General features: G+C 42.3%; 1 non-coding gene across 1 annotated transcript; it reads left to right on the top strand.

Moving 5' to 3' along the window:
* The first annotated feature begins 8,168 nt into the window (after window positions 1-8,168).
* On the top strand, window positions 8,169-8,306 carry LOC114808356. The gene has a single exon (XR_003756202.1). It is a non-coding gene; the product is annotated as a small nucleolar RNA SNORA7 (small nucleolar RNA).
* The last annotated feature ends 1,917 nt before the right edge of the window (window positions 8,307-10,223 follow it).

Here is a 10,223-nt window from a genome sequence, read left to right as displayed (position 1 = left end):
CCGTAATTCTCACCTATATCCAAGAATGAAAACCCTATCCCACCTGTAAGCTTTAGAACTTTGCAGAAGTAGATCCAAGCAAAATTAAGTTCAAATTACTTGTTTGGATAGTAGGTCTGGAGTGAATGGAAAACTTGATCCCAGTGATTACATTCATCTGTAGATACTTCTGTCCTTGATCATGATACTATTTGGCCTTCCCATTTAATGTTGCTCTCAGTATGATTCCTCTGACTTGTTTATTCCTCAAATCTCTAACTCCAGAAGATAAAAACCATGAAATTAATATTACAACTATTACTTTGAGGTAAATCAAATATATACATTCACTGTGTTGGACACATGATTTGCCACACCACCAAACAGATGCGGTATGGAGTTAAAGGAGTTTTGAAGAAGCATGTACTGTGTTGAGTTTTTACTGGTTGTTTTCTTAGCCATCCTGACAAAATTACGATGTTCCTGTCTAATATTCCCAATGAGCCAAAATGGTCAAAATATCAGGTGGCTTCCAGGAAAGAACTCTTCATTAATCAAAACAGCAGAACAGTTAATGCATTCATCATATTAGTAATAGTAGTAATAATAATAATAGTATCGTTCATCCCTACTCATTTGAGTCAGCATGAGCATCGAGCATCTCTCAAGGATGCAGCTTGAAGACAAGTACTCAAACTAAGAAATCCAGCTATTTCATTCCAGTAATCAATTCAATTTGAAGACCAAGAAAATGGGAATTTTAAAAAGTTGATGAAATTCTCCCAGAAAGGATCTAGTCTTCAAGGTTTCTGAGCTAACTGAGCTAGGGGTAAAGAACGGTACTGAATGTCACACTGAGGGATGAATGTTTCAAAACCTGTTGCTATGGACCACATTTTCTAAGGGGGAAAAAAAAACCCTGAAAAGAGATTGTATAAATCAAAGTGTTACTGTTAAGAGACCATCTTCTCCTCCCTCACAATTTTATGAGCAGTGAGAATCAATTCAGGATGTCTACTATAGGAAAGGAAGGATTCAAAGATTCAAGGTAGTTGGGTGTTTTGGTTTTTTTTTTTTTAAGTAGTGTTCCACATGACCTTGTCGAGTTGGAAAAGTTGGCCGAAACAAATAGGGTGAAATTCTGCAAAACCAGGTGTGGAGATCAAATCAACTGAAACAGTAGCAACAAACTGTACTGGTACAATAGGAGTAACTAGGTATGGGTATATAGTGCAGAACACAGCAGAATAGAGGCACCAGTGAGTAACCGGAATGCATGTCATTTAAAAAAACACCAAAAAACCCACAGCAAGATCCTGGGTGGCATATGCAGAAGTCAGCCTATTTAAGTGAATTGACATTGCCCCAAAGAATCTGGACCTGGTGTCAGAATATAGGTCAGTGGTAAATGAATCTTAGCCCATCTCTGACTGCACTGCCAGAGACACAAAACAGTATTAATAATTATGGGATTTACTAACTACTTACTGTATACTAAGCACTGAGGTAGATACAAAGTTATGAGGTCGGTTACAGTCCCTGCCCTACATGGGACTATCTTATTCCCATTTTACAGATGAGGACATTGACGTTTGGAGAGGTTGACATATATCCAATGTCACATATTAGGACTGAGTCTTCTGATTCTCAGAGCCATGCTTTTCTCCACTAGTCACATGTCGAGTCTACCCCTGACCCTGGTCATCGCCCCTTTTATTAACACGACTATATTGTATCATACTGCATCATGTTGCTATATTAGCACTACCGTATTGTATCATACTGTATCATGTTGCTATATTACCGATTTCGTTTATTACTGTTTATTGTTGTCAGTGCTGCCACCCACCTCTCTGGCCTCGCCATGTCCCTCCTCCCCCCCTCCTCCCTCCCGCCCCTTCCTATCCTCCCCTTCCCCTTCCCCTCTCTCGCTCAGCTCTTTCCCGCTCTCTCCTCTGTCTCCTCCCCCCTCCCTCTCCCGCCCTAGAACCCCACTTTACCAGCGCTACCCCTCTTCCCCCTCCCCCTACTCTTCCCCCCACCAAAGCCCCTCCTCCCCCCCTCCCCCCTTCTCTTTTCCCCACCCACGCCCCATCCCAGTCCTCCTGTCCCACCGCTACCCCTCATCCCCCTCTCCCCGTCCAGGGCCCCGCCACCTCCTTCCCATCCTAACCCTCCCCTTCGGGAGTGAGCCACGTTTCTGAAAGGGCGAGGAGGAGGAGAGAGCGGGAGAGGAAAAGGTTATGGACAAAAGGTAGCTTACCTGTAATAGAGCGGGGGTTCCAGAGGCCACACTTGAAAGTAGCTGTGGGTGTAAGGGGGGAAGGGGGGAAAGGGCGGGGGGAGGGGAGGGTTTGGATGGGAAGGAGGTGGCGGGGCCCTGGACGGGGAGAGGGGGATGAGGGGTAGCGGTGGGACAGGAGGACTGGGATGGGGCGTGGGTGGGGAAGAGAGAAGGGGGGAGGGGGTGAGGAGGGGGTTTGGTGGGGGGGAGAGTAGGGGGAGGGGGAAGAGGGGTAGCGCTGGTAAAGTGGGGTTCTAGGGCGGGGGAGGAGGCAGAGGAGAGAGCGGGAAAGAGCTGAGCGAGAGGGGGGAAGGGGAGGATAGGAAGGGGTGGGGGGGGGAGGAGGGACATGGTGAGGCCAGAGAGGTGGGTGGCAGCACTGACAACGATAAACAGTAACAAACGAAATCGGTAATATAGCAACATGATACAGTATGATACAATACAGTAGTGTTAATAAGCGGGCGATGACCAGGGTCGGGGGTAGGCTCGATTAAAGGCCGACCTGATCAAACTCAAAGTCAGGCGGCTGGTGAGGCCAGAGAGGTGGGTGGCAGCACTGACGACAATAAACAATAACAAGCGAAATCGCTAATATAGCAACATGGTACAGTAAGACACAATACAATAGTGTTAATAAGCAGGCGATGACCAGGGTCGGGGGACGAGCCGACCCTACCCGATCAGACTCAAAGTCAAGCAGCCAGCGGCCGAGAGAGTCCCAGAGCTCATGACCAAATGTCCATGTGGTGGCGGGGGGGGGCCCTGAGGTTGTCCGGGGTGGGTTGCGGCCGTAGGCGGCGGCTAAGGTAAGGTAACATGGTGAGAACAAGGACATCTTCGCTCGGGGCGGGGGAGATGAATCACCTCAAGGGGGAAGAGGGAGTAAGGGCTTCCCAAAATGGCCGCTTCAGGCGGAGTGGGGGTCTATGAAGATTCCATTTGTGTTTAGATGTGTGCATATTTTTGATCCATGAGGAAAATATGCTGTAGAATTAAATCCCAAATGTTTGATCAACAGTTTGAGATATCAGCAATCTCTATGTAAAACCCTTCTTTTGATACTTTCTAACCCAATTTTGCAGAACCTGTGAGATTTAAATAGTGGGATAAAGCTGGGATAAGAATCCCAATATGTTGGGATTTAGCCAAAGATAATGCATTGATATTGCTCCATCACAGATGTATTGCTTCATCACCAGAATATTATACAACTCCATGTTATGCTCTCTTCTAACACCAGATGTTACTGATTATGAGAAAAGGCAAAGGCCTCCCAGAGGAGTGCAAAAAAAAAAAATTGAGTTGGCGATGCTAGATACTACCAAAACTGCTTTTTGTTAGCTTGTTTGTTTTTATTTTCGTATTTTATGAATAAAACCATACATACTATTTGGTACACCAAAAGGTTCTTTAACAGAGTCCCATATTTCTTTGTTTTGAGTCTCTTGCCACTTGAGTAAACATTGTACTTTTCATTGGATATACTGTAAGTCATTAAAGTCAGTAAACAGCAAAAATGAATAAAACAGCAACTAGCATATTTTGAACACCTCTGAGTCACAACCACTTTGCAGTGGGGAAGACAAACAGATGCCCGCTTCTAAATGCGTGAGCCACCAACTGGGAATGTGCTAGTTTTGACTGCGGCCATCTGTTTTCCACTGTTCTTTTACCTAGACCTCCTGGATGTGGTGTTTGTGGTGTTTCAATTCCAAGTTAAAGACTACCAGAAAAAGAGGGTCACTGGGAAGATTTGCAGTAGAAATTTTCCCAAATGTTTCTGCTTTTACCAGTCAATTAATGGTATTTATTGAGTGCTTACTTTGTGCAGAGCACTGTGCTAAGTGCTTAGCAGAATACAACAGAATTAGCAGACATGTTTCCTGCACACAATGAGCTCACATATACTTTTCCTGCATAATGTCTGTACTTCAAAAACAAATCAGAGGAAACTTTTCACAAAGCAAATACCTTGATGTCAGCTTTTTTTTTTTAATCCACTGTGGTTTGTGCTTGTGCGCAGTTTCCTTGAGCCTACCCTTATCTTAACCATTCCCCATTTAATCAATCCCTAATTGTCTTAAAGATATGAGAAAATGACTTTTTTGAGGCCAGTGAGACCACCTGCTGGGTAAGTGAGTTTCCTTACTTCTTCAGGGCTGAAGAAATACTGTTGATAATCTATGGTACTCAGAGCTCACTGATATTTCAAACATGCTTTGCACAAAGTGCTTAACAAATACCATCATTATTATTATTATCAGAAGTCAATACTTTGGAAGCTCCCTGGATCATTATGTTCATATCAATCATTTAAAAGAAAAGAGGAGAGCAGGTAATAGTATCAGGACTCAAAAACTACTCTGGTCTTCTTGTCACTAAGGAATGAAAAATCCAGATCGACTAGCAGACTAGCAGGCAATCCTCCTAATCTTATATTAATCTGTAAATCAATGGTACTTGCTGAGCACCTATTGTGAACAGGTCATTCAATTGTATTAAGCACCCGGGAGGATACAATAAGAGTAAAAAAAAACCAAAACACCCAGCCCCTGCCCTAAAGAAGCTTACAACCAAAAGAGGCAGACAGAAAAGCAGAAATTTATAAAGAGTGGGAGGAGGCAAAAGAACAACATTACAAATGTTGATAGAAGGAGTATGAGAGGATACATAGATAAATTAGTGTACATTCATGTAAATCAAGAGATGCATGAGTGCTAAGGATAGGTGTACAAGCATAACAACAGAGTGGTTGCTGGATGGACATGAGCTAGAGAAGATTAATTGGGGAATGGTTCTTGGAAGAGTTGAATTTTCATGTGGCCTTAGAGTAGGTCTTGAAGAAAAGGAGAGCTATGGTCTGGAGTATTTGAATCAATCGATTGATCAGTGGTATTTATTGGGCACTTACAGTGTGCAAAGCACTGTACTAAGTGCTTGAGAGAGTACAATAGAGTTGGTAGACACATTCCCTGTCCTCAAGGAATTTACAGTCTAGTGGGAAGGGGACAGAGTTCAAAACAGGAGAACGGGCATGAGCCCAGAACAAAGAAGGGTAAGGAAGTTAATTTGAGAGAGAGGAAGAGTGTAAGTGAAGAAAACCGATATGTAAGAAGGAAAGAACCGGTGAAGTGCCTTAAAGTCAATGGTCAGGAGTTTTTGCTGGTCATTGAAGAGTTTTGAGTCTTGGAAAAATGTGTGCCAAAAGATATTTAGAAAGGTGAGCTAAGCCCAGAAAATAGATTGGACTGAAGAGGAGGAAGGCTAGAATCGGAGAGACAATTGAGGGGTTTAATACAGTTGTCTAGTCAGGATGTGATAAGAGCTTGTACCAGGATGGTAGCCATTTGAATGGAAAGGGAGGGGCAGATCCAGGAAATGTTATGAAAGCACCTGGCAAGACTTAACAGCAAGCACAATATGAACAAACCCAGGCAGAGAGGATCTGATGAGTGGTAATTTCCACTTCCTGTCAATCACAATACCTCCCTGACCTCCCTCTTCATAACCTTGGAATCATCACTGCTTATCCTCTGTCACAAAGTCCTACCAACTCTTCCTCAGTAAGATTTTTCATATATGCCCCTTTCTTTCCATTCCCTCTAGACTGTGAGCTAATTGTGGGAAGGGAATGTCTGTTATATTTTGCATTTCCCCAAATGTTTAGTACAGTGCTCTGCACACAGTAAGCACGCAATAAATACAATTGATTAACACAACTGGTCTAGTCAAGATCACTTATAATTATCTCTCACCTGGATTACTTCAACAACCTTGCTAATCAAACTACCTCCAGCCCTTCTTCTCCAAAAGGCTGCACACAGCTTAAGAATCATCTACCTCAACCATTGATACCATCATATCTGCTCACCTCTCAGTAGCCTGAGATAGCACACATTGCTACTCTCAAATTAAAACTCCTGACTCAGACTACCTCAACACAACAGACACCAGAGCCCCAGAATATATTAAAATATATATCCTTATATTCGTTCATTCAATAGTATTTATTGAGCACTTACTATGTGAAGAGCACTTACTAAGCACTTGGAATGTACAATTTGGCAACAGATAGAGACAATCCCTGCCCATTGACGGGCTTCCAGTCTAATCGGGGGAGATTGTCAGACAGAAATATTAGCAATAAATAGAATCAAGGGGATGTACATCTCATTAACAAAATAAATAGGGTAATAAAAATATATACAAATGAGCAGTTGAGCACAGCGCTGAGGGGAGGGGAAGGGAGAGGGGGAGGAGCAAAGGGAAGGGGGGGAAGGGGGCTTAGCAGAGGGGAGGTGAAGGGGGGCAGAGAGGCAGCAGAGGGAGCAGAGGGAAAAGGGAAAGCTCAGTCTGGGAAGGCCTCTTGGAGGAGGTGAGCTCTCAGTAGGGCTTTGAAGAGGGGAAGAGAGTTAGTTTGGCAGAGGTGAAGAGGGAGGGCATTCCAGGACTGCGGGAGGATGTGGGCCAGAGGTCGATGGCAGGATAGGCGAGAATGGGGGACGGTAAGGAGGTGGGTGACAGAGGAGCGGAGCATGTGGGGAGGGCAGTAGAAAGAAGGGAAGAGAGGTAGGAGGGGGCAAGGTGATGGAGAGCCTTGAAGCCTAGAGTGAGAAGTTTTTGTTTCATGCAGAGGTTGATAAGCAACCACTGGAGGTTTTTAAGGAGGGGAGTGACATGCCCAGAGTGTTTCTGCAGGACGATGATGTGGGCAGCAGAATGAAGAATAGACTGGAGCGGGGAGAGGCAGGAGGAAGGGAGATCAGAGAGAAGGCTGACAATAATCCAGCTGGGATATTATGAGATCCTGTCCTAGTAAAATAGCTGTTAGGCCACTGTTTCCCCTATCTGTAATTTATTTTACTATCTCCTCCACTAGACTAAGCTCCTTGAGGTCAGGGATCATGTCTACCAACTCTAATGGACTGTCCTCTCCCAAGTGCTTAGTACAGCACTCTTTGCATGGCAAGTGCTCAATAGATACCAGTGATTGATTAAAATTGATTTTGCAGCTTGTGTCATGTGACAAGACAAAGGATAAGGTACCCAGGGAGCTTATTTATGCCTTGGTGAATTACTGGATGTTTTTGCATGCATCATTGTTTATTTTCTCATGTGATTATTCCTCTGTCCCATGCCTTTTCACTTTTGTTTGCATGTTTATGTATTCCCATTGTCCTGTCTCAAGTTGGATGACAAAGATCCTTGAGGGCTAGAGAAGTTTTCTCCCTCTTTTATAGCCCCTTATAGTACTTAGTGGCTGGTAAGAGTGAATGACATATTTCACCTTCTGACCACAAAGTTAAGCCAGAATGACCCTCTTAATTTCTTTTCCTCCTTCCACTTGGTTCTGACCAAACATGACATCTATGAAACCTGATAAAATACTTAAAGGTTAAGCACCATAAACAAATTTGCCTCATGATGGGAGAAATGTCAGGAAAAGAAATTAATTGAAAAGGAAAAAGTTATTCTCTGAATCCAAAGTCCACCCTCCCAGTAAATCAAGATCTTACAGTTCTAAAATGTCAAACAGCTTTTAATCCAATTTCATCCCTTCTCTTGCTCCATCACTCTCTGTTCAAAGGCAGAGGAGAGTAAGTATTTAGATTCAGGTTAATACTCGTGGGATTTAATGGACTATGATAATGTTTTACTGCAAAGGGAAAATATTTTCATTTAAAAATTAAATCACAAAACCTATCTATAAATCACATAGGTGTACACAGGTGAAAACTAGAATGGCTTAAGGATAATAATGCAAAAAAAAAAAAACTGACTCAGAGGTAATGGATCCAGACATCTCATCAATTTTGACAAAGTGTCTGTGATAAATGTGGAGCATAATCAAATAATGGTTAAAGGAGGATAAAGTATAAACATTACCTTAGCAATTTATGCTCCCCTTTCAGGGTCGCAACTGGAGAGTTTCCAGTACTCTACCAGTCTTGGCTATGAGAGGAAGAGTCAAGCAGAGGCATCCCCATTCCATTCCTAGCTTGGGCAGTGGCTACTGAGTGGAAGGCAATCTGCTACAAGCCAAACCTCACCTGTGTCAGGCAGCAGAGGCAAGATAGGAGAGAGTCAAGGGCTCAAGTTTACTGTGCAGAAGGAGGCAATGGTAAACCACTTCCGTATTTTTACCAAGAAAACTCTATGGATACACTACCACTGCAGATGGAGAATGGAGCGTTTCGGGAGAGATGTGTCCTTGGTGTCGCTATGGGTCGGAAATGACTTAGCATAAAACAAGACAAGCAGTTTATGCACCAATTCAATAGGAAGGGCCGTATTTAAGGAAAAATAAAATTAATACAGAAAGGTAGCTTTCTCCTTCCTCTACTGTTTATGTTGTAAGGAAGTTTGTGAAATAGTTTCCAAAGGTCTCTCTCTCTACTATAGGTCACTCAGTAGATATACAGAGTAGTAGTATACAATTTGTACTCAACCAGTAGTAAAAGCAGCAAAAGTCATCATCGAAATAGTAGTATGAACTGAGCACCCATTTGCTCGACTAAGTGCCCTCAACTAAGGATTTGGGAAACACAAAACAAGCAAATAGCACATTCCTGGCTCAAAAGGAATTTACTCTCCAATGCCAACTTGCACATTCTGATATTTTAGTTCACAGACATGTTCTTGAAAACAACTGTTTTTTTTAATTTCTAAAATATATTTATCTGAGAATATAAAGCAGAAGGGGTAGGAGAATTCCTTCACTAAGGGTTTAAACCATTCTTATGAAGGATGGTCAAAGTAAATGGAAAACTATTGTTCTTATATGTGAAGTCAAAAGAGGTTGAGAAACAGGAGCTAAATCAATAATTCCAGCTATTTGACATGTTACTTGGCAGCTAAGGGTTGCTATAGCATGAGGGTTTCAAGTTCACTATTTCTTATCCTTACTACAGTGCTTTCTTCATCCATTAGAACATAGTCATTTTTCAGCTGACTTTAGAAAAACCTCTACCTTCATGATTAGAGATGATTCATTCAATAGTATTTGAGCGCTTACTATGTGCAGAGCACTGTACTAAGCGCTTGGAATGAACAAGTCGGCAACAGATAGAGACAGTCCCTGCCGTTTGACGGGCTTCAGTAACCAAGAGATTCTGAATGAGGCAAAACAGACTTGTTAAAAAATATGCATCAATCCACAGTCAGTGACTAATGTTCAACAATACTCTCAAATTTAAGAATGTAAGAAATGATATTACTGGTTCAAATCAATGGCTCTGCCACTTGTCTGCTGTGTGACTTTGGGCAAGTCACTTCACTGTGCCTCAGTTACCTCATTTGTAAAATGGGGATTTAAGACTGTGAACCCTATGTGGAACAAGGACTGTGTCCAACCTGATTAACTTGTATCTACCTCAGCACTTAGTAAAGTGCCTGGCACATATTAATAATAATTATATTAAGAATTTACTAACAAAAACCATAAAAAGGTGAGGATAAATTTGCAATGAAGGAGGTCAGCCTAATGTCAGGATTTTCACCAGCACCATTCTGCAGCTTGCATATAGAAGTAAAGGAAGCATACTGTGGAGATGGTCCATTGTTGGGAGTTAGTGGTATAAGATTGGCAGAGAGATGGGGAGTAAGGGTGTTGAGTTTACAGAAGGTCAGTGTTGAGGGCATCTAGAGAAGGTAGTTTGTGTATGGAGACCAAATGGGCTATAATGACTTTAGAAAATTGGAATGTTCAATAAATACTATTGATCAATGACTGATCCTCCTTGACATCCATCCTAATACTGAAGGATTGAGAAATGTACCATATATTTGTATACTTTTCCTTCTACATTTCTAATTTTATCTCTAGTAATGATGAATTTATCAAAACCTCTCTTAACTGTAAGCTTCTTGTGGGTAGGGATAACACCTACCAACTCTGCTGTATTGTACTTTCCCAAGTGCTTACTATAGTGAACTCAATCAATACCATGAATTGATT

Source organism: Ornithorhynchus anatinus, chromosome X5 (genome assembly GCF_004115215.2).
Source record: "Ornithorhynchus anatinus isolate Pmale09 chromosome X5, mOrnAna1.pri.v4, whole genome shotgun sequence".
Classification (NCBI taxonomy): domain Eukaryota; kingdom Metazoa; phylum Chordata; class Mammalia; order Monotremata; family Ornithorhynchidae; genus Ornithorhynchus; species Ornithorhynchus anatinus.
This window is presented reverse-complemented; position numbering and strand designations above follow the sequence as displayed.